Source organism: Lonchura striata, chromosome W (genome assembly GCF_050655825.1).
Source record: "Lonchura striata isolate lonStrDom1 chromosome W, ASM5065582v1, whole genome shotgun sequence".
Lineage (NCBI taxonomy): Eukaryota > Metazoa > Chordata > Aves > Passeriformes > Estrildidae > Lonchura > Lonchura striata.
Window position 1 is genome coordinate 1,955,726 of NC_140743.1, and position 26,029 is coordinate 1,981,754.

The following is a 26,029-nucleotide window of genomic DNA, read 5'->3' on the forward strand; positions in this document are numbered from 1 at the left end:
AAACATTTAAGACAGTAGAATCTAGTCCCCTTAGCCCCAGCTGGTCGGCCCAAGCATGCAAATTATATGCTCTGCTTAAAGCTCTAAATTTATTGAAAGGAAAAAGTGGGACTATTTTTACTAATTCTAAATATGCCCATAAAGTAGTTCATACTTTTAGTAAAATTTGAGAAGAAAAGAAGACTACAAAAACTACAATACGGATGGCCGAAAAAGAGTGGACGCATGCCAGTCGAGTTAAAAGTCCAGCCACCACGGATGACCAGTGGAAAGCAGACAGCCAGCCTGGGAATTTGAAGGTTACCATTAAGAAAAATCTATGAACTCTGTGTACATCATTTAAGTCGATCGCAAAAGAGAACAAAAAGGGATATAATTACCTACTTATTAGTAATTATTTAGTAGTTTATAATAAGGTAAATTATAATTATTATCCTTTTGTATGTGTTAGTAATTATTTTAACGATTATTTAATAATTTGTAATAAGGTAAATTGTGATTGTTGTCCTTTTAAGTGCTTTACATGTAAAATTTGCCAAGAACGGTGGCAGGTCCATTGCCAAGGGGGGAAGCCACCAACTGGGGTCTGAACAGAAATTGTGGTAAAATCAAGAAAATTGAAAAATCAGAAGATTTGTTTGGAGTCTGAGGACTGGTAAAAAAAAAAAAAAAAAAAAATATATATATATATATATATATATATATATTTATATATATATACACCAAAGGAGTGCTTCAGGAAACTTTTGTTTCCATATTAACAAACCCACTCCATTTGTTGCCCAAATTCTAAAAAAGGTGTTGTCAGAGGGAACTAAAGGGGGTCCCGAGCCACCCACCCCCGGTCAAAGATAAAAATAGAGAACAGTACAAGGTTAGGCAGGAGCAGGGGAAAGGACGCCGAGGCGAGTACCGCTGCTGCCGAGAAGATAATTTACCTCGCGGCTCGAAGCAACCGGGTCGGCGAGCGAGGCAGAGGGGAAAAAGCCAGGTCCCCCCCGCAATAGAATAATGCTGAAAAGCTCCAACTATTGCCAACTGAGTACTAGGCTCCCCCAGATGACCGGTCTGATTGCCTCTGAAACACCAGAAAGGCAACAAACCCAAAAAGGGAAAACAGGATATTATGCCACAAAAACAAGGTCAGGACCCCACCCTTATTGGCAAATTATAAGTATTTTAATGCTTTATATCATACATAAGGGGGAGAGTTCCCCGGCTCTGCACCAGCCCTTTAAGTGGACGCTAACCAGAATAGATGGCAGGGTAATTCGGAGTCAGATAACATCCAGACCCCCTAGTTTCACCCCACAGTTATGTGAACTAGAGCCCTGTTTTAATACCGCAGGATTTTACTTGTGTCCAGCATCGAACCCAGGGAAAGGATATTGCAATTACCCTGGAGAATATTTCTGTAGGTACTGGGGGTGTGCAAAAGGAGGATTCACCCCCTGTATTTCCTTAGAAATATTTAATGAAACCTCTAACTATTGTATACAGGTAGCTGTGATTCCCAAAATTATCTATCACCCCAATGAATATATGTATAATGTACAAAACATCCCAGAACACCACATACAAAACCGAGAGCCTTTCACTGCACTTGCAGTGACAGTTTTAATGTTTGCAGGGGGAGTAGGTGTCGGTACAAGAGTAGCCTCCCTAGTAAAACAAACAAAGGAGTTTAATTCCCTGAGGATTGCTGTAGACGAAGATTTGGAACGTATAGAACAATCAATATCAGCATTAGAAAAATCAGTAAGGTCCTTATCAGAAGTAGTTCTGCAGAATAGAAGAGGACTAGATCTGCTATTCTTACAACAGGGAGGACTGTGTGCGGCTCTCCGGGAAGAATGTTGTGTGTATGCAGATCACACTGGGGTGGTACGAGAAACCATGACAAAACTAAAAGCAGGACTTGAGAAAAGGAAAAGGGAAAGAGAGGCCCAGCAGAGCTGGTATGAGACCTGGTTTAATCACTCCCCTTGGTTAACTACCTTGCTATCTACAATTGTGGGTCCTTTAATATTATTAGTGTTAGGATTAACATTTGGCCCATGTATATTCAACAAGGTAATTGAAATAGTAAAAAGAAGATTGGAAGCAGCACACCTGATGCTAATCAAAGCCAAATATGAAACTCTCCCTAGAGATCCTGAAGTAGAAGAGACTTTGATTCTAGCCCACCAAGAAATAAAACAATTTGATGAACAAAATGATAAAATATGGAATGGGGGACTGTGAGGAACTGCATTGACTTGTTTGTTCATCAAAAGTATGAAATTAGGATAAAAGGGTTGGGGGGTCGTGGCATGGAATTTGCAGGCTTGGGCAAGGCTGGTAACCGCAAACAAAGATTGTGAAAGATCTTGCAGGACTGGCTGGAACTGATAACCGCAGTGGAAACCCATTGTTGCTGAAAACTGATAACCGCAGTGGAAGGAGACACACCACCCCCACTTGTGAAACCCATTGTGCTAGAACTAATAACCACGGTGGAACGAGACTCATCACCCCCACTTATGCAAGATAAAAAGGGACTGAAGAGAAGGAAAGGTTGTCAGCTTTTGGCGGAGCCAGGCTCCCAACTGCACCCAGTGCTGTTTGCTTGCTATCGCTTGCTGTAATTAATAAAATTATTAATTGATCTTAAAAGGCTGAATCAAATTATTCGCCTCAATTTATAACACAGTGTGTCCAAAAATAGTTATGAGGTTTTTCTAAGTCTCATACCCACCCCAAGCACACTACTTTACTCACACTTCAGGCATACGCTCAGCTCTTACTCGCACTAGTACTCACAGTCCTATAGATCTGCAGTTTTCAGGGGCTTTTCTTCTCTCTCTTCTTTTTCATTATCCAGTCTTTGTTGTCTCTGGGGTGCTGACCTGCAATCACCGATGGTCACAGGAGAGTTCGTTCAATTTGCCAAAATCGGCAGGGACACGCTATTAATCTGAAATCTCCCGGGCCACAGAGAAGAGGTTTTATCTCCCAGCACGAGCCTCCATTTGTGACAAACGACTGCTCACTTTTAAAATTTCAAAGGTTTATTAAACCTTAACAAAAAATTACAACAAAAGACTGACTAAGGAAGAAGTTTTCAGCGCTGGGAGCCCCCGTGAATACCAGCCACGTGCTTGTCTACAAAATGGATGCTCTGCCTTTTATATCCCTAGCCCCTCCCAAAGTTTTGTCAGTCTACTCTTTCTCTGCTGTCTATTGGTGGAAATTACTTTCTTACATCTTGATTGGAGGTCAGGTGTTGTTACGCTGCAGCTCCTGGGAATAAGCTGGCCTTCTCTAAATGTCCTGACTACTAAGGCTATTACAAGGGGGAAAGGGATCTATGGGAGTGACATATTACAATGACATTACTATACATCTACATAATAACTATCTCTTAATTGTGAGAGCCAACTATTACATTACTCATCTATTACACTAACATAATTAACCTGACTTGAAAAAAAAAAAAAAAGCAAGGCACCCACTGTAGAATATGACTGTAGTTTAAACTATTTACTAAAAATTATCTTGTTGGTATTTCTCCTGTGCACCTAACTCAGAGTACATAAAAAATCCTAAAAGCCCTTTTAAGAGTCTCATCAAGTGACTTTTTGGGGCCTTACAGTTTAATTGGTGCAGTGAAGCAGGGTACTCTTGAGGTGATGAAGAGGTTATCTCCATTTTATATGGAGATAACCACTAGTCAGGGAATAAAGGAGAAATTAATTTTCAGTCTAAACCAATATTTTCCATCAGAAAAGTAATGGAAACACAGGTAAAAATTGTCCTTAACCGCTCTGCACTGGTAAAGTTACTAAAAGCTTATAAAGCTTGTCCAGCCCCAAACAGGAGATCGGGCACTATCTGCAATAAGTTGCTGAGAAAATCCAAATTTTGGCAAAAGAAAAGACAAAAAGAAAAAGTAGTAGAGAAAAAGGTCTGCTATTCATATGGGTGGAGGCTGGACTCAGAGATGCAAGAAGAGAGAAATATGTTGCCCAGTAGCAACAGAAAGAGCTAACTGAGTTACAAATTGCCTAGGAGGCTGAAACAGTAGCCTGCCTCAGGGCAGACTGAGAATTGAATGCACAGAAGTTAGCCCCAAACCTGAAAAGCATTGTCTGAAGGAGCTCATCCAGAGACAAAGAGCTTTAGATTTTCACATTAACACTGCTGGGGAAAGTGTGAAGAATGAACCAGGGTTTTTCTGCTTTGAGGAGGAGGTGGGCCTCCCCAAACATGATGTCACCCTCCTCCACTCCCTGGAAGAAGGGTTTGACTCAGCAAAGCCAACCTCCTCCTCCCCCCAAGTTCTGCCCTCTTGAAAAGATGAAATTTGTTTACCCTAAGGTGTAGCCCGCGGTAATGTATCTCACTCTATACCAGATTTGGTTATGTGCGAAGAGAAAAGAAAACTAAACAGAGAATGCTTTGAGAATTTCACTAATGGGGGTGAATGAAATAAAGCTTGCCAAGGAGGAAGAATATGGTGAAGAGCCCTCGTCTCTTGCCCAGCGAGCAATCTGTTGTGTGAAAATTTGGACTTCTTGGTGGGGGGAGAACCCATCCCTCTCCCCACTCCAAAATGTGCTAAAATTCCCAGGAAAGTGTGGGAGGCAGCTGGTTTTCAACCAATGCACGAGAAAGAGCTGGTGCCCCATCAGTCTTCTTCCATGTTATTGTTATTTATTGCAAACTTTAAGTATCAAGACAAAGAAAACAAACTCTCAGTGTTGCCCTCAATAAGTGAACTGGAGGAGGGTGGCAAATCCAAATATCCTAAAAGGCTGCCTGAAAATAAATGGAAATTCAGTTGCCCTGTATTCTGAATGAATATTTGCAAAATACTCCTACACTGCCACCTTCTGGTAGTAGTGAATATAGAGCCTTGTCTGCCACTAGAGACAAGGAACAGAACTGACAGTCATTCCAGATTAAAGGCCACAGGTGCCTATGGTAGAAAACACAAAATACCAACAGATGGATGGTCCTTTCTTTTTAAGACCGGTCCAAGTGGGATTGAGTTTTCTTTTTCTCTCATGGTATTCCAAGAGAAGAAGTGTTCCATGAGAGGACGAAGTGACAACAGGACTGAAGAGTTGCTGTTCTTCGCTGCATCGATTGTTTACATGTTTTTATCCTGATAGTTTAAGGATATTTATGTTTGTACATGTTTTATAAATTTGGTTGCAAGCAATGTTTAATGATGTGTTTTCTCTCTGGTTCCCACAGTGGATAGAGAAGATTCCTCCCTAAATTTACCTTAGGTTTTCAGATGACTATGGAATCAAATTTGCATACCTCTCCCTATCTCCTCAGAGCAAAGCATAAAATTACTATACCAAGGGAAGTGCATGTAGTAATGGTAAGCAATGTGTAAAGCATGATTATGCAGAAGAAGGGGATGTCAAACTGTCGGTGACCCCTGGAATGAGTGAGAAAAGGGGCTAAGGGAGGAGCTGAAGTGACAGCTGGAAAGTTCTCTCCAGCTGTAGATGAAGAAGGCATAATTGCTTAAGCTGACAAAAGAGAAGCAGCAAGATTCTGTGTTTAAAAACCAATGAAGGGTTTGGCAAAGTTGGAAAGGTATTTGGTCCAAACCCAGGACCCTGACTGAAATGATATGCTAAGGAGGTTGGAATTACTCGAATTTTGTTATATCTTTGACCCCCACCCATGAAGCAATCCAGACTACTATGTAGTAGAATTTTTACTAAATGTAATTTTCCCATGGTGCACACTGACTTTTTCCTCTTTCCCTGGGTATGGGTCCTAGGTATGGCCCAGAAATCTAGTTCGAGAGAAGGATAAGGGTGGTTATCTGGAACAGGTACATTGTTTGGGTTACAACAATACCTGGACCTGTAAAATTACTGACTAGAAAAGGCAAGGCAGCCAAACTATTGAAAATTGGCATATCTATAAAGATTGTATTTTTTGACAACGAGTAAAACACTATCAACAAGCAATAAAGAATGTTAAATTGAACTTGCCGTGTGTCACAGACTGGAAAAACGTGATGCCTTGAGACATTTTGGGATGTCTGTGTGTGTGGGAGAGGGCAGGTCAGGCCTTGCTCTGGCGAGACAGTGTCCTGCCCCACACCCCTCAGCCCAAAGAGCATCCCAGACCTACAGTGTCTGTCAATCATTTGCCACACCAGAGGCAGTGCTCCACTCTGCCTAAACCAGCTCCTGAGTGGCCAGATGACCAGAAGTCCCACCTGGGAAGGGGGGCGGGGGGGGGGGGGGTGGGGGGCAGGCCACAAAAGCCCAGAGGTATTTAAGGCTGCGCATGAGGCAAGCACATGTCTTGACCCTACCCTGCTCTTGGAGTTTCTATCTGGACACCACCTTAACCCAGGAATTGGTTGCTATATGTGTGTTTTTTTATCTCTTTTCTGTCTTCCTCTTCTTTGAATTCCCTCTTCTTGGAACATTTTGGGTAACTTAATATTAAATGGGTTTAAGTTTAGAGTTTGCTTAGTTGAATGGCCCAAAATATAGCTGTGAGAAGTGTTTTTTGTTGATTGGATGTTGTACTAAAACTTTTGACAAAGTTCCTTGATTTTCTATATTTTGCCAAGTAAAGTAACTTTGATCTCTTGAGAATATCTAGTCGGTATTTCTCCCACGCATCTAACCCAGAGTATAGGAACCTCTGTAAGCCCCTTTCAGCGAGTTGTTTGGGGCCTTACACCATGCTGTTTTGGAACTCAGCTTACAAGTCCAGCAAGTACCAAAAATTGCTTTATTAAATTGTCTAATGCTTGATATTAATGAGCAAGGAATATGTAAAATACTAGACCTCACCGAAGAAGAGTACAATATCAAGAAACATGAAGGAAATTACCAACCAGTCTGCTGGACTCTTTGGTCAATGCAGCCAAAAGATTGGTTTAATGAACTCTCCCCCTGGATTCTGGTTGGCACCACACAAAATTGCCTGCAATTTTAGAGACTCACGGGATGGGGAGCAATGACTTGCATAGAAGGAAATTTTTATATTGACTAGACTTATGCTTTTGATTACTGAAATAGCAATTGTCCGTTATATGTTTTCCTGTATACTTTCCTCTCCTTTCTCCTCTGTCTGCTAGATTAGCATCCCACTGCTGCCACAAGGTACCATTATTGTTGTGCTGGTCAATGTCTTGAGCCATGGGGTGGTATTGCTGGCTTGAAACATTTTGGGTGCATGTGTGGGGGGAAGGGGCAGGTCTGGCCTTGCTCTGGACACACACACACACACCCCACACGCCCCCCCGGACCTGTATCCCAGCCCCGGAGTGGCTGCCAATCACTGGCACACTGGAGGCAATGCTCTACATCCCACCTCTGGAGCCCCTAACCCAGCTCCTAAGTGGCCAGATAACTGGAATTCCCACCTGGGGGAAGGGCCCAGGAAAGCCAAAGGGTACTTAAACCAAAGCATGAGGCAAGCACATGTCTTGACCCTACCTTTCCTTGGATTTTATATCACTGCTGGAACCAGGAGTGGTAGCTGTATTTGTTCTTTTCTATATCTTGTCTTTCTTTCTTCTCCTTCTTCTAATTTCCTCTTCTCTGAGTTTTGAGTAACTTAAAAATGGATGGGCTTGGAGTTTGCTAAGTTGAATGGGCAAAGTTAGTGCTTCGTGAAATGTTTTATGTTGATTGAATGCTGCTCTAAACTTCTGCCAAAGTTCTCTGATTTTCTGAAGTTGCCAGTATTTTTGTTGTTTTGACCTCTTGAGAATATATTGTCAGCATTTCTCCCGTGCATCTAACTCAGGGTACATAAAAAAAAACATAAGTCTTTTTAAGAGGCTCATTGAGCAAGTGTTTGAAGCCTTACACTTGGTTAGTGATAGCCTTGGCTGCAGTGATTACAATATTGTGGTGTTTGGGACCTGGCTGTGCACACTGAAAATTAGTACTAAGAAAAAGGTTTTCGATGTTAGAAGAACAAATTTCAGCTTGCTTAGAGCTCACTTGTGAGGGATTCCATGGGAAGCTTCTGTGGAGGATAAAGGACTTAGTGAGTGCTGGGAGCTTTTCAAGAAAACTTTCATGGAAGCACAAAAACAGTCTCCTTTAAAGGTAAGGGAAGTAGGTGAAGCAAAAGACCTCCTTGGCTTAATTGAAAGCTTGTGAGTCTGCTCAAAACCAAAAGAGAAACATACCAGAGATGGAAAAGCCGATGAATACACCTTGAAATCTACAAGGGCATTGCCAGGGTGTGCAGAGATTCAGTTAGAAAAGCAAAAGCTCAGCTTGAGTTGAAATTGACCAGACACATCAAAAGCTACAAGGAAGGGCTCTTCAGGTCTGTAAACAAGCAAGCAGAAAGAGAAGGAAAATATTGGTCCATTGCTAAACAAGAGAGATGGATTAGTCACCAACAACACTGAGAAGGCAAAGGTTCTCAACACTTTCTTCACCTCTGTCTTTACCAACACTGATGGGCCCCAGGACTTAGGAACAAGAATCCAGGTGGATGCAAACACAGACTCACTGGCAGTGAAGGAAGAGTTGGTATATGACCTATTACAGGAGCTTGACCCTGACAATTTATGGGCCCTGAAAATATCCACCTGAGGGTGTTACGAGCTGGCTGACATTGTTGTGAGGCCACTCTCCATGATCTTTGAGAAGTTGCGAAGACTGGGGAATCTGAAGAAGGCTAATGTCACCCCCATCAACAAGAAGTGCTTAAAGGAGGATCCAGGAAGTTATAGGCCCATCAGTCTTACTTCAGTTCCTGGGAAAGTTATGGAACAAATCCTCCTGGGGCCTATCACAAGTCAGATGAAACATGTGATTGGGAAAAGCCAGCACAAGGGCAAGTTGTCCTTGACAAACCTGATAGCTTTCTGTGACAAAGTAACCTGCTCAGTTGATGTGAGGCAAGCAATGAACACTGTCTACCAGGGTTTCCCCAAGGTTTTCAATACGTTTTCCTAGTCTCCTCCTAGAGAAACGGATGTGTTATGGTCTAGACAAGTGGTCTGTGCGGTGGGTGGGGAACTGGATGACAGGCCACACCCAGAGGGTGGTGGCAAATAGAGCCTTTTCAAACTGGCAACCTGTCACAAGTGGGGGCCCCCAGGGATTGATATTGGGCCCATTGCTGTTTAATATCTTCATAAGTGATCTGGCGGATGGGATGAAGTGTACCCTGATGAAGTGTGCCAATGATACCAAACTGAGTGGGGAAGTGGACACTTGGGAAGGGAGAACCACCCTGCAGGAAGACCTGGATAGGCCAGAAGAGTGGACTAACAAGAACCTTATGAAGTTCAACAAAGACAAATGTAAGGTCTTGCACCTGTGAAAACATAATCCAGGAGTGCAGCACAGGCTGGGAAAGGGGCCTGGGGGTCCTGGTGGGCAATTAGCTCAATATGAGCGAACAGTGAGTTGCTGTGGCAGAGAGTCAACAGGATGCTGGGTTGCATAAACAAGGGCATCACCAGCAGAGATAAAGAAGTCATTATCCCACTCTACTCAGTGCCTTGTCAGGCCTCACCTGGCATACTGTGTTCAGTTTTGGTCCTTGCTATATGAAAAAGATGTGGACAGGCTCAAGAGGGTCTACAGAAGGGCCACAAAGATCATCAAAGAACTGTGACACCTGCCATATGAGGAAAGGCTGAGAGAACTGGCTTCTGAGGAAAGGCTTAGGGGCAGACCTTATCACCATGTTCTAGTATTTAAAGGGTGGTGGTGACAAAGAAAACAGACACTCCCTTTTTACATGGAAAAGAGGAGGGGGGGTAATGGGTCCAAGTTACTCCTGGGGACATTCTGAATGGATACAAGAGGAAAATTTTTCACAATGAGAACAATCAGCTACACCATGTCAATTCACCACCAGAGCATCTCTTTCTAACAGTTTGCTTATGCAGCTATAACTTCACTGGGATATATATGTACTTGGCTTTTAATTTTTGTTTCACTTGCCTAGTGCTGACTTAGTAAAAATTTAACAGTCATTACCTCTTCGTATCACCTAAGCAGGGCCCAGATTCCCCTGTCTCAGGACATGATTGTAGCCTTTTTTTTTTTTTTTTTTTTGCTACAGTATTTTAGCTAATGAATTCATAAACGAAAAACAGAATTCTCCTCTCCCAGCCTTCCCACATTTTACCACAAACACAAAATTACTGGCACACTAAAGGGTAAAAAACAGTAATGAAGAGCAGCCTTCTTTTCTCCCTAACACAGATGCATTAAGCAACCCTTAGTTATTAAAAATTAATATATATCTCTAATCCCTGTCAGAGGATTACTTAAGAACCTCTACTACATGAGCAGTAATTCCGGTGCTAACCCCAGGAGGAAGGAGGGAATTATTTAAGAAAAGGTACACCGTTACATACATGCATGTGTTTATAAAAAGCCCTTACATCTATCATCTCCTTACAAAGAGGAGGAACTAAAGAAGCAGTAATTTCAAAACTTCACTTTAAATGCTACTACATTCATTTTTAAATTCTTTGATTTTCACACAGTTCAAAAAATGGTACAAAGCAGCAGTATGAGCTATCACAGCTGAAGCCAAGCACTTTGAAAACAGTGTCTTGGTCCTCAAACAATATATTTGCCTGCTGGTGAGTGATGCTCCAGAAGAACAGCTTATTTTGACATTGCTACTAATGCCCTCTCCAACCTTCCCCCAACACAGTACCCTCTTAGTGCTGTCAGCGCAGTCTGTAGAAGAAACAGATTCAGCTTTTAAAAAACATCCTACCAACTTACAGACACCACACAACAGTGCAACAAGTGAGCACAATTGAACAGGACAATATTTCTTAAGACTGCTGTCCTGAAACAAAGTATAAACCAGTTCAAAACAATACAGAATTTAGGAAAAATAAATAAATACATTTCAAGCACAAAGTGGTTTTGTTGGTGGATTTTGGTTTTTTCAATTTTAGTACATGCATAAACATTCCACATTGCATCATGACAGACTTCAGTTGCTTTTCCAAGTGCTTAAAATGCTACACAGTCTAATACCTTTTCTTCTTTCTTCAAGGAAGATTTCTGACATAACAACAACCAAAAAACCCAAACCCAAACAACCACCAAACCAAAAAAACCAAAACTACTCTAGAACCCATTACACTGCAATATCTATCAGCATCACTCTAAGTTCAGAGAACTTATTTGCCATAGTTTTAAAAATCTGTTCGAGTTTTTAAAGCTTGTAGGAAAAAACATACAAAATCCTCAAGTCCAACAGTTAAAACAGCACTGCCATTTAAAAGGTAAATTCATGGAAACAATAGCTGTGAGGTAGTAATATTTTAACATCCTAGTCACGTTTTCTTTTCCTCCTTTGCCTATGGGCTTCTTTGATTTTCCGGACATTATCTGTGGTGTAGCATACAAGCAATTCCTCCTCTAACCAAAGAGCTTTAAATATTATCTGATGCTATCCAGCTAGGGACCTGTGTTTGTTTTGGCTGGGGAAGAGTTAATTTTCTTCATAGTAGCTAGTATGAAGCTATGTTTTGGATTTGTGATCAAAACAGTGTTGATAATTCAGGGATATATTTGTTGTTGATGAGTAGTGCTTATACAGAGTCAAGGCCTTTTCTGCTTCTGCTTCTAGTACCACCCTGCCGGTGAGAGTGCACAAGAAGTTGGGAGGGGACACAGCCAGGACAGCTGACCCCAGCTGACCAAAGGGATATTCCATACTGTATGACATCATGCTCAGCAGATAAAGCTGGGGGAAGAAGGAGGAAGGGGGGACGTTCAGAAGAATGGTGTTCTGTATTCCCAAGTCACCATTGTACATGATGTAGTCCTGCTTTCCTGGGGATAGCTGAACACCTGCCTGCCCATGGGAAATGGTGAATGAATTCCTTGTTTTGCTTTGCTTGTGTACATAGCTTTTCTTTCCCTGATAATCTGTCTTTATCTCAATGGATGTGTTTTCTCACTTTTACCCTTCTGATTGAAGCCCCTATTCCAGGGAAAAGTGAGCCAATAACCGTGTGGTGCTTGGTTGCCAACTGGGGTTAAACCACAACAGTCCTTTCTGATACCACACTTGAAGGGTTTGTGATAATGACAGATTGACTAGGATATGCTAGATAGAATTTATAGCTGTTATTGCTGTGCAGCTATTGATAGACAGGCTCCTGTGCTTGCCATGGTACTTGTTTGCTGTTGCAGATGATAGATAAATATGATTGTTCATAAATAATACAGCTAGGATGAGAACAGTTCTCCCAGCTAGCCGGATGACACTCCTGCCTTTAGATGAGTCCTGGGGTAAAATGGACTGTTCCATCCCACCCCCCAAAAGATGTATGGCTCATCCCACACCTCTGTACCCTCCCTAAAACATTAGTGCATGTAATCCCATTGGATATGCCTTATCCCAACCCACCTCGAAGCTCTCCTGATAAGGAGGCTTCGAGGGGCCACGCACCCTCTTGGAACCTCTTCCCCCCTCTTGGAACTTCCTCCCCTCCTGGGGCTTCCCCTCTCCTAAACCCTCCTTTTGTCTCTCCCCTCCCCCATCCTCTCAGGGCCAGCCACATGCTACGCCTGGGAGCACGAGGCAGGACCTTCTGCACCCCCAATAAACCTCTTTCCCCAAGAGCAACCTTCAGAGATCTCTGCCTCCATCCATCCACACCGTGCTGGAGCGTGGAGTTCCCACAGTTTGCCTCACTGTATATTAGTCTACTGCTCATTAGTGGATGCTTTTCATAGAATTATATAAACATTTAAGTTGGAAAAGACTTCAAAGATCGAGTCCAACCATTAACCTAACACTGATCAGTCCACCACTAAATCATGTCCTTAAGTGCCACATCCACATGGCTTTTAAATACCTCCAGGGATGGCGACTCAACCACTTCCCTGGGCAGCCTCTTCCAATGCTTGACCACCCTTTCAGTGAAGACTTTTTTTTCTAATATCCAATCTAAACCTCCCCTGGCACAACTTGAGGCCATTTCCTCTTGTCCTATCCCTTGTTACTTGAGAGAAGAGATCAACTCCCACCTCGCTACAGCCTCCTTTCAGGTAGTTGTAGAGAGCAATATAAGGTCTCCCCTGAGCCTCCTTTTCTCCAGGCCAAACACCCCCAGCCCCCTCAGGCGCTCTTCATAAGACTTGTGCTCCAGCCCCTTCACCAGCTACATTACCCTTCTGTGGACACACTCCAGCACCTCAGTGTCTTTCTTGTAGTGAGGGGCCCAAAACTGAACACAGGATTTGAGGCATGGCCTCACCAGTGCCAAGTACAGGGGGATGATTGCTTCCCTGGTCCTGCTTCCTGCACTATTTCTGATACAAGCCAGGATGCCATTGGCCTTCTTGGCCACCTGGGCACACACTGGCTCACATTCAGCTGGCTGCTGACCAGAAGCCCCAGGGCCTTTTCTGCCAAACAGCTTTCCAGCCACTCTTCCCCAAGCCTGTAGCGCTGCGGGGGGTTGTTGTAACCCAAGTGCAGGACCCAGCACATGGCCTTGTTGAACTGAATACCATTGGTCTTCGGCCATCAATCCAGCCTGTTCAAATCCCTCTGCAGAGCCTTCCCACCCAACTTGGCGTCATCTGCAAACTTACTGAGGGTGCACTCAATCCCCTCATCCAGATCATCCATAAAGATATTAAACAGGACTGGGCCCAATACTGAGCCCTGGAGAACACAACTAATGACTGGCCACCAGCTGGATGTAACTCCATTCACCACCACTCTCTGGGCTTAAACATCCAGCCAGTTTTTTACCCAGCAAAGAGTGCACCCGTCCGAGCCATTGAGCAGCCAGTTTCTCCAGGAGAATGCTGTGGGAAACAGTGTTAGAGGCTTTACTAAAGTTTAGATAGACAACATCCACATCCTTTCCCTCATCAACTAAGTGGGTCACCCTGTCAAAGAAGGAGACCAGGTTACTCAAGCCTTTCATAAACCAATGCTGACTGGACCTGATCACCTGGTTGCATCTGATTATGATGGCACTCAAGATGATCTGCTCTATAACCTTCCTCAGCAGCAAGGTAAGACTGACAGGCCTGTAGTTCCCTGGATCCTCCTTCTGGCCCTTCTTGCAGATGGGCATCACATTTGCTAACCTCCACTCAATTGGGACCTCTCCAGATAGCCAGGACTGCTGGTAAATGGTTGAAAGTGGCTTGGCAAGCTCTTCTGCCAGCTCCCTCAGTACCCTTGGGTGGATCCCATCTGGCTCCATAGACAAGTAGTGTAGCAGGTCACTGACCATTTCCCCTTGGACTATGGTGGCTTCATTCTGCTACTCATTCCTGTCAGGGAGCTGAGTACCTGGAGAACAACTGGTCTTACTATTAATGACTGAGGCAAAGAAGGCATTAAGTACCTCAGCCTTTTCCTCATCCTTTGTCACTATGTTTCCCCCTGCATCCAATAAAAGATGGAGATTCTCCTTAGGCCTCCTTTTGTGGCTGATGTATTTGTAAAAATATTTTTATTGTCTTTTACGGCACTATCCAGATTAAGTTCTAGTCAGGCTTTGGCCATTCTAATTTTATCTGTGCATTACCTTACAACATCCTTCTAGTCCTCTTGAGTTGCCTGCCCCTTTTTCCAGAGTTCCTAAACTCTCTTTTTGTTCTAAGTTCCAGTCAAAGCTCTCTGTTCAGCCAGTCTGGCCTTCTTCCCCACTGGCTCATATTTCAGAACATAGGAATGGCCTGCTCCTGAGCCTTTAAGATTTCCTTCTTAAAGCACATGGATGTGTCCTTCAGGACTGCCTCCCAACAGACTCTGTCAATCAGGCCCCTAAACAGGCCAAAGCCTGCCCTCCACAAGTCCAAGGTGGTAGCTCTGCTGACCCCCATCCTTTCTTCTCCAAGAATCAAAAACTCTTATCATTTTGTGACCGCTGTGCCCAAGATGGCCTCCAACCATCACATCGCCCACCAGTCCTTCTCTGTTCACATACAAGAGGTCCAGCCTTCCCTAATTGGTTCACTCACCAACTGTGTCAGGAGGTTCTCTTCCAAACACTCCAGGAACCTCCCCTAGACCGTTTCCTCTTTGCTGTATTGTATTTCCAGCAGACATCTGGTAAGTTGAAATCCCACATGAGAACAAGGGCTAGTGATTCTCGGACTTCTCCCAGCTGTTTATAGCATATTTCATCTGCCTCTTCATTCCATAACAGACTCCCATCAGATCTGCCTTGTTGGCTTTTCCCCTTAATACTGACACTTAAATGTTCAACTCTATCAGTGCCATCATTAAGCTCTAGACAATCAAAACACTCCCTAATATACAGGGCTACCCCACCTTCCTTGCCTGTTCCTTCGGAAGTGTTTATAACCATTCATTGCAGCACTCCAGCTGTGCGAGTCATCCCATCATGTGTCTGTGATGGCAACTATGTCATAGTTTTCCTGCTGCACAACGGCTTCCAGTTCCTCCTGTTTGTTGCTCATGCTGTGTGCATTGGTGTAGATGCACCTCAGTTGGACTCCTCAGGCGCATCTGTAGTTTATAACACGTCAATAACCCTCGTGTCTTTGCTGCCACATGGATCTCCATCCCCTACCTCCACTAAGACTGCAGACCAAAGGACCTCACTAGTTTCTTAAACACTGGCATGCTGCCTCCAGACTTATCTCTAGTGAGCCTGGGTTTATCTTTTTCTCCCTTGTACTCTAGTTTAAAGCTCTTTCAATGAGCCTTGCTAACTCCTAGGCAAACATCTTTTTTCCCCTTTGTCCTGGCTTGTAAGATAAGCATGTATTCTATTTGCCATCTGTTGGGGGTGGGACAGGTACCTCCTGTTTAATTGGGCAGTTTTCTTATCTCTTCCAAGAACAATGTCTCCCTCCGGGGAGATATCTTCTGTTAATGGGCCATTGAATGACTCACTGCATGACTGGTAAAGTTACATCATCCCATTGTGAGATGCTCCACCCAGAGGGAGGAGCCAAGCATCCCTACCTACATAAAATCAGCAGTTTTGGGGACATCAGGGCAGCCTCTTCACTGGATTTCCAGAGGAGCAGCTTCTTCCCCGCTGGATTCTCAGAGGAGCAGCTTCTTCTCCACTGGATCCCCAGAGGAAGACCAGGCCCATCTACTCTATCACCAAACCGTCAGAGAAAACTACACCCTTCTACAGATCACCACTTCAGCAGCATTTCATCTGCCACTCCAGGAGGAGCAGCCACCATTTAACTGGACTATTACCAACACCCTGACTCCTCAGGGTGTCAGGTTTCTGACTCTATCAGTAGTTTTGTTTGTACTAATTACATTTTTTTTTTAATTTAGTTTGTTTTTTTTTTTTCCCTAGTAAAGAACTGTTATTCCCATTCCCATATCTTTGCCTGAGAGCCTTTTAATTTTGAAATTGTGGTAATTTGGAGGGAGGGGGTTTACCTTTTCTATTTCACAGGAGGCTCTTGCCTTCCTTCACAGACTCCTGTCTTTTCAAACCAAGACGCCCTTTGACACAGGTGTACCCCATCTGTTGCCCACAGGCCTAGTGTCACATAGACCAACCCATGATCAAAGAACCCAAAATTCTGCCAGTGACACCAGGCTTGGAGCCGGGTACTGATCTGTTGGCTCTTCCTGTTTCTTCCCTCATCATTCCCTGCGACTGGAAGGATAGAGAAAAATATTACTTCTGCTCCTGATTCCTTAACCAGTCATCCCAAGGCCCTGACGTCTCTCTTGATTGCCCTCAGACTTCCTGTTGCAACTTCATCACTGCCTACCTGAAAAATTATTAATGGGTGATCATTTGAGGGCCATACCAGGGTAAGAAGCTTTCTCTTCACATCTTTAACCTGGGTCCCAGGGAGGCAGCAGACTTCCCTAAGAAGTGGGTCTGGTCTGCATATGGGGCCTTCTGTTCCCTTCATAAGGGAGTCTTCTATGACAACAAACTGTTTACTTTTCTTTATGGAAGCAGTTTTGATGCAGGGCATAGGCTGACTTAACCTCAGCAACACCTCCATGCTGCATGAACTATTGTCCTCATTATCGTTCAGCTCCACTTGCAGAGCCTCATATCTATTATGCAATGGCACTTGGGAAGGTGGGGCAGTCACAGAAGGGGACGTACTTGCTGCGCTGGGCAGGCACTTGCCTCCATTGGCCCCTATTCCTTATGTCACCATGTTCAGCTGGGAGGAGAGAGGATAGGGAATCCTCCATATCATGCACCCTGTCTACCTGTCAGGCCTGTCCCAGGGAAGGTAGGGTGCGATTCCAGTAATCTCTCTCTCTCTCTCACACACACTCCCTGATACTCCTCAACCTATTCACTTCCTGCCAGAGCTCTGCCACTAAGTAGAGGAGTCCCTTTACCTGGGCTCACCTCCCACAGCTGTGCTCACTACTGATTCCCAGTACTGGCATAAGAGCAGGGCACACCCTGCAGCCTGATGCATGTTCCCACTGGAGCTCTGGGCAGCTGTGTCAGTCACAGTGGGTGCAGAATTTAGAGAGGCCATAGCTTTCTGCCAGGTAGTACGATTGCTCTCTGGAGCATCTCAAAGCATGTAGCCATGGATGAGCTCACAAAAGAGCAGGTACACTCCTGGAGGACCTGCAGACATGGGTAAGGCTTTGTTGGAACAAATACACTCTTAAGGGACTGCAGTTCGTGGATAAGTCCAAGCCAGAACAGGGGCAAGGGGAGGAGTTCATTGCAATATTAAACCCTAGAACCTGGTCCAAAGGGACCAGTGGTGGAGACTGTAGCAGAAATACCTTTAAAATGTTGCAACCAATTATCTGAGTTGCCCGTTATAGGAATTACTATAGCAGGAATCACCTGAACCAGTGGAAGAGAAGTCTTACAAGAAGCAGTTGCAGTGCAGTAGTGACCAAACCTGAACTGACCTTGGTGCCCAGTAGCTGCACCCAACACATCATTTCTGTCCTGAGTGACCACTATAGCAGATGGAGCCCAAAGTCATGGACTAAATTAACTCGGTGGACATTTGTGGACATTTTGCAGGGGTGGTCCATAGACTAAGGGAATGATAGGTGTATTGTACCAAAGGATGGAAAGGGGGATGGTGGTAAATGAGGATATATTGGCTAGCATGGGACCTGACCATGATATAAATGGTATGGAATAAAGGGTGGAGAATGTGCTGGTTTTGGCTGGGATAGAGTTAATTTTCTTCATAGTAACTAGTATGGGGCTATGATTTGGATTTGCACTGTAAACAGTGTTGATAACAAAGGGATGTTGTTATTGCTGAGCAGTGCTTACACACAGCCAAGGCCTTTTCTGCTTCTCACACCATCCCACCAGGGAGGATGCCAGGAGTGCACAAGAAGTTGGGAGGGGACACAGACGGGACAGCTGACCCCAACTACACCAACTACCTGGAGATGGATGAACATCTGCCTGCTGATGGGAAGTGGTAAATTAATTCCTTGTTTTGCTTTGCTTGTGCACATGGCTTTTGCTTTCCCTATTAAACTGCATTTATCGCAACCCATGAGTCTTTTTCACTTTTACTCTTCAGATTCTCTCCCCCATCCCACCAGGGGAGAGTGAGTGAGCGGCTGTGTGGTGCTTAGTTGCCGGCTGGAGTTAAACCACAACAGGTCCATAATTTGTCTAACTTTTCTCGCAATGAGTAATGCCTATTAACACAAAATAATACCACTGGCCTCTTACAAGATTAATCCCTTGAACTGGCACTACTAATTACTGAGATTCTGGCATTGTATCTCTACCTTTAGGATGCAAGGAACATTAGAACTAAAATATTTCTTCAACCAAAGACTCAGAATGCTGTCATAATTACCTGCTACCCAGTGCTGTTACATAAATATAATCTCATATAGTCAGCAATTATGATCCTCTGCTCTCCAGAGTTCCTCTTACATAAAAAGACAAGCAAAGTACTCCATCTACTGCCCCCTTCTCTTCCTGTACAGTCCAGGGTCAGTGCCTCTTCTTTAGATGCTTTTATTTGAAACAGTTCAGCAAAAGGTGAAAGAGGACACCACATTCATCCTGCTGTGGACACCTGAAGTAGCCTAAAAGAGAGACCTTGAGTACAATACAACCAGCCTTTTTCTCCCCCTCTTTCAAAAAAACCTACTTGAAACTGGAAGGTAGGAGGCAATCTTCAGACACTTAAGCTTAAATTAGAACCTTCCTGGTTTTCCCTCACCCTTTCTGAATATACTCAAGGGACTGGTAGAAAAACCATGCATACCTTACATATAATGAGAGAAAGAGACAATGTACAAGACTTAATTTTCATTTACTATTCACCTGTGTTTGTCAATTTACCCTATCCCAATTTTTATGTCTTCCCTTTACTCTGCTCTTGCATTGCTGCCCTCTTCCAACCAACTCTTTCCTGTGGTGTAATTTGTTTCCCCTCCTTCTTCATTGATCAATGTGCTTCCAAGAGACAAAACATCAACAGAAATTATAAACTCTAGATCTAAAACAATAGGGCAAGGCAAATTAAGCTACAGAATAAATATGCTTTTAATATCATGTATACAGAAAGAGAAAATAATCAGTATTTGCTGTTGAAGAGCGTTTCTGCTCTTTTAAATACTTAATTCTGTTAGCCAAAACAGAATTCCTGCATTTGTAAATCCCTCTTTCAAACATGTCATATAAGCCTTCCTTCTCCGTGCTTCAAACAATTTTTTACATTATAGATATAAAACCCAGTAAAATTGAAACACCATTATTTGATAAAATATATTCTTGAAACAAGAAACCATACATTACATACACTGTACTTTGTTCAATTAGAAAAAAAGCCACAAACAAAACAACAGCCAAACCCAAAACCAACAACACTAAACAAAGACAGGAATGCATGAGATTGTACAAAACAGTTACAGGACCATCACAGGATCATGAAAAAAAAAAAAAAAAAAAAGAAGCAAAAGTGATGGATAGAGTAAGAATGACCTCTTCAATCCTATTGAAGTGAGACTGATGTCAGAACCCAGGGCAAGGGGAATATCCCCCTGTCTGCCCTGGGGTGCTCTGACTCCCAGGAAAACACTGACTTTGATCCTCATTCATGGAGAAAACTTCCAAAGCCTCAAGGTAAACTAGAAACCACAAAAGTGTGAAATAGATTGTAGAGATTGTAGATAGTAGTGTAGTATGTCACATGGGTGAGAAATTTAGGTTTTAGGATTTTTAGTACGTTACAGATGGGTTCAAGATGGAGGATATAGGGTGTTGCCTTGAATTCCTTTCTTCTCTCTTCTTCTTCCTCTTTCTTCTTGGGTTTAGGTGGTACCTTGTAATTGGGTAGAAAAATCTGCATTGGGGGTCTTTAGGGGTCAGTTATTGGGTTAGAAAGGGAACTAATCTAGGTGCCACTTAATTGGTTAGTTTAGTTTTTGATTAGACTTAAAAAGACCTTGCAGCATGAGGTTGTTGGCCATTTTTTTGTGCTGTTTTCACACATGCAAGGTTCTGGGCACAGACAGTGTGCTGGAGTTTTGATAACAATAAACAGAAGCTGAAGACCGAAAAAGTCCAATGCGTCTCTCGTTCCTGACACAGAACTGCTCCAGGAGGGTCTCCCCTGTCAGGGGAGCCCCCAGGGAGCTGCCCAACTTGGGGTCCGCAGCAAACTCACAACTACTTCTCTACTATGCAAACAAATTATTGCAATGATGCTGAAGTTAACTGACAGTGCTAACCTACTGTAGTAGGCCTGCAGGAATATATAATAAGAGTGAATAGCATGCTCTCAGGATGGGATTTCTACATGAAAAAATATCATTTTATGTATGTCGGCAAACCAATGTAAAGTCTACAGAGAGCATCTTCCAGGATATGTAGTAAATAAACTTCTCACACCCCTAGCCCTTGAGTCAAATAGTTGCATTTGTGCAGCAGCATATGGGACTTGGTATGAAAGTTTGATACTGTCTCTGGATATTCTCATTATATTTAAGAGCAATTTAAGAGAGATCCACAAAAGCAATATTTATTTTCAAACTATTTTACAAGAAAAGCAAGATAGCTTACTGAGAGTACAAAAAAATAATTGCTTGCACCTGCTAATTTTTCAAATCTCAATTGTGGTGGTGCTTCCCCCCCAGGCCACACTATGATCTGAGAAATGCTCGTTAGGCCTTGATGAACAGCATCTGGACTAAGCTCTTCTTGAGGTTATCAGAAACACTGTCTGCTCTCAGGAACTTGTGCTGTCTAATAAGCTCCTGTTTTTTAATAGCCTTGGAAACTTATTTTTCTTGCCTGAATTACAACCCAAATGGAATAACACTTTTGTTATCAAACTTTCAAAGAAAGTTACTGACCCGAATTGCAGTCAGGATGAGAAATTACTATGACTAAAGCCCACTCTCTTGCAGCCCTATAAACACCAGTCCAAAATGAGACACTTTGAGCTCTCTTGGATCGCAGCGGGCTGTGACCAGCAACCTCCCTCTGAGTGGGGCCTCTCAGAGCCAGTGAACTCTCAAATTTGCCATACTCAGAGGATTGCCAAATGATGATGGATCCTGGGCTGATACCCCCCCCCCCCCCCCACTCCTCAAGGCTCAACCCTTTGCCCATTGAGAAGATGCAAGTGTATCCAAAGTGAGTACTTCACTGAATTCAAGGGGAATTTTTCACAGGTAGCTTGTACAGACTCTTTATGTCTGTGCACATGCAAGTGTGAATATGCTACAGCAAGTGTACCAGGAATGCTGCTCTCCTAGATTCTTAAGCACGTTAGATTTGTAAGTTAGGCTTATAAGTGAGTTACTGTTGTGCTTATAGTAAGTTCTATAGAATCTCTATTTAATTTGCTTAAATTAGGCTATCAATTAGGTGCTGTTAAGTTTAAGTGCTGTTAAACCTTTAGGCCTAAACTGCTGGTCAAGTCCAGGGCTAGGTTTAGCAAGGGGGTCCACTCTGAACCTTGTGACTCAATGGGAGGCTCTCCCTCATTCCTTTTTATCCTTACCCAACCTCCACATACCTAATTTTTTGTTGATTTTAGTTTTAGATTGATTTATTTTAGATTTTAGTCCAATTTTTCTCAGTGTGCTTTAACCATCTAGTAAGTAGTAGAGTCAACCTTGACAATGAACTTTGTTGTGCTTTTGCTTTTATATTAAACCTGATATCGTTGCCAGTGATTCTTTGAGTGACCTAACACACTCACTTGTGACAAATGTCTATGGAATAAAATTGGAGTATGCTTTGGGGAGATGACAGGAGAGACAAACTTCAAGAAAAACATCACTGGCAAACATTAAAAACAAATGTTCTGTCACAGAGTCACTAGTTCTTTTCAGTAGTCTTAGGTTTAGCTTCACTAGCTTATCTCTTAAAAAAAGGTCCCCCTGATCAGAACACACAACTAGGAAAAGTCATCTAATTTATACAAGGCACTAGGAAGAGAAACTTTGTTACAGAATTTCTGAGAGACAGAGGTCATGATTTATGTTTGGAATGAGGTTTGAGCTACCCAGTCAGACTAGGCCCTGATAAGCAGCCTTGATGGGGCCTCGAAGCCTTTGATGCAGTGCGAATTCAGTAGTGGCGCAGTCAGAAATTATGTTAAGGTAACTACAAAGTAATTATCTATCCGAGCATGAATTAGAGTAGACCTGCAGTGTGAAAAGTTTAGCCACCTTAAGGAAAAGGTAAACAATGTTAGCTTGCCGATCAGAGTGCCTTTGTTTTTGTAAATTATGTAGAAGTTTATATAAACTACCATCTTATCTCGAATAAACAGAGAACGTTTGATTAACCACATTGGTTCAGATCTGCATTTGTCCTGTCCAGTTTCCCGTTTTCCTGAGATTCCCTGGCTTTTAAACTTCATGACAGACAGTTATACAAGCCATGCTGCAAAAGCACTGTTAGAGCATTTAGACCCCTGTATAAGGTCTATGTTGATAAAGGACCAAAGAGAGGATAATTTATCACTGCTGATTTAGAGGGCATTAATTACATTAAACTTCCTTAACAATCTCCCAATTAAAAACCAACAGGAAACAGTATTATTTTGAGCAAAATAAAAGTTTAACCCATTAAAACCAGAAAAGATTAATTCCTGCAAGGTCTTTGAAAAGCATCTGAGATGACAGTCCACCCTATCTCAATAAACAAGAAGTCCAAGGAAGGTCATGTATTTGAAGAGCCCCTTCCAGAATGAATAGAATTAACAGACACTAAATGCCAAGCTCTTAAAACTGAAAGTTTGTAAGTAAGTTTATTTAGCCAAATACAATTCAAGTGAGCTTTTGTTTTATTAAAAAAAAAAACCAAACAGAACTACTCAATCTGATTTATATGTGTGAAAGATATTCATATTATTCATCACCACTAATATAAAGCAAAGGGAACAAAGAGTATTACTTTCAGGCTACCAAGAAGTGTTATTTCCTGTCCTCATCTATTCTGAAACACAAACTCTTTTCCTTTTCCCTGACTTAGACTGTCAACTCAAATCCATTTCTTGCCAATTAAAAATAAAGTAGGATGCTGAGACACAAAGACAAAACTAAAACACCTTCCTCCCTCAACCCCCTTCTTTCCAGGCTCACTTTCACTCCTTCGTTTCCAACTTTCTACCTCTTCCCCCCCACTTCAGGGGTGGGGAGAGAATCATAGAATGATTTTAGTTGGGAGGGACCTTAGAGATCTTCTAGCTCCAACCCCCTTGTGGAATGGGAGGTTGCAGTCAGTTCTTATCTGCCACTCCTTCCTCTTCACACTTTTCCCCCTGCTCCAACATAAGATATCTCCCACAGGATAGTCCTTCACTAACTGCTCCAGCATGTGTCCTCTCCATGGGGTACAGTCCTTCGGGAATGGACTGCTCCAGTGTGGGTCCCCCAGGGACTGCAGTTCATGACAGAAAACTTCCTCCTCTCCAAAGGTGCACTCTCTAGAGGCTGCAGCTTCCTCCAGGGCACATCCACCTGTTCTGTCATGAGGCCCTCTGTGAGCTGCAGGATGGTTATTTGCTCTGGAGTGGTCTTCTCCACAGCCTGTAAGGAAATCTCTGCTCTGACACCTGGAATACCTCCCACCCCTCCCTCACTGACCTAAGTGTCTGCAGAGCTGTTTGTCTTGCATTTTTCTTACTCATACCTCCCTCCCTTCTCACATACACACACTGCTGCAGAGCCTTTCTTATATGTTATCACAGAGGTGCCCCAGCTTCACTGATTGGCTCTTATTTGGCCAGTGGCAAATCTATTTTGGAGCCAGTTGGAACTGGCTTTGTTCAGCACAGCAGAAACCTCATGTCTCTTCTGATGAAAGCTGCCTCTGCAGTTTCCTCACTACTAAAACCTCACCACATAAACCCAATACAACTCTCTCTACACAGATGCACTTTTTTCTTTTTTTTTTTCTAATTTGTATTACATACTTCTGCCAAAAAGAAACCAATAGGTGAAAATACTTCCCTAATAATGCTTGTAGAATCTTTGTTTTTAACTCCCAATTAGGCTTCTTGAAAGCAGGAACTTAGAATAGTAGCTCCCAACTTACCTTTTTAATCTTCTGTGGAAGGTACAAGTTTATACAACAAATTCAAGCTTGCTGACAAAGAGCTGGCTTTACTTAACCATCTTTTATGGTCCACAGACTATTGAATCAACAAAGCAAATTCAATCCACAGGAATTAGTGTCTTGCACTAACATCAGCTTTCAAGCACATAAACAATGGTAAGGGACCTTGGTGCAAGAAGTCACTTTCTGCTTACTGGAAAAAGGAAGTACAATTGCACCCCAGCCAGCTACTTTCCATATAAGCTCTACTGAGCACAATCTTTTTTTACCTACAGAGAAGTAAGGTCCCTTCAAGAGTTTCTTGATAGCAAATGGCAAGCACACAAATAGGTTTTCCAAAATCTGTCTGTGAATTAGGCTACAGGGTTACTGACTGATACAAGCATAAGGGGAAAATACATTTAACATTTTAAAACTTTTTTAAAGCTTTAAATTGTATTCAGCAGCAAATTTAAGATGCATAACAAAGTCTTACTTCAGAGGCAACTATCATGTTTTAAGTAATTTACATCTTTGTGATATTTGCTTATAGTAAAGTTGTCAATATTTTTTTTATATTTAGTTGGTTTAGTCTTCTGATTAATGCTACATCTTTTGAGTAACTTTGTTATCGTGGTATTTACAAGTGGTCATAGTTTGACATACAGTATTATTCAAACATTATCTTTAGCTAGGTGGCTCATTTAAAGTAGTAAAAAACTTCTTAAATGTAAAGTCATCAGGGTTAATGATGTCAGGGTTCCCAGTAAGTTAATGTTTATTGGATGTCTTTAGTTATAACTGTCTAAAATTTCAGAAGTCTAGCTTTGGTCACACTTTAATTTTGTTCATGTTTCTCTACTCAACTGAGAAAGGTTATTGTTGGGTTTGGTTGGGGGGGTTTGTTTGGTTTGGTTTTGGTTTCTTTTTAAATGTAAGTAATTAGGAATATTTTGCCACTTACTAGAAGAAACCCAAAATTTGTTTACTAACTAAACAAGTACCATCTTTACTAGAAGTAGAAATCACAACAAAGAAATTTTACAAATTATTCACAAGATTCAAAGTTTACTGACTTTCTAGAATATTTCGAGGTATAACATCAAAGCTTGACATTAACAACTTTTGTGTATTTTTTTAAGTTTCTTTAGTTTTACTGTTCATAGGTTTCCTACAAATTTACACCTAATATCACCTAAACACTTCTGTCTTCCCACCCCATTACTCACACTGCTACATGCAAGCTTAATGGCCAGCATGTGCTGAATGATCAGCTGGCCATTATGTTCTTGGATTTTTTTCACTTGGGGCAATAATTTAGATCTACCCCCTTTACTCAACTGGTTGTTTTCATAAAGCCCACAGAACTCAGTTTTCTTTATGACATCTGATTCATGAAATTAACTAACAGGTTCAACAGGCTGTGATCAGAAAGAGGAGAAAGACAAGAAAGATGGGTAGACTGACACCATGATCACAACAGCTTCTATTTGTAAGTTTACCTTGCCTTCTTAAATCTGAAGCATTCATCAT

At 42.5% G+C, this 26,029-nt stretch overlaps 1 protein-coding gene across 3 annotated transcripts in view; it reads right to left on the reverse strand.

The window, feature by feature from the left end:
- Positions 1-26,029, reverse strand: part of LOC146762980 (ATP-dependent chromatin remodeler CHD1-like) — a 110,889-nt gene that overhangs the window by 82,138 nt on the left and 2,722 nt on the right. The gene's annotated exons all lie outside the window — the stretch shown is intronic.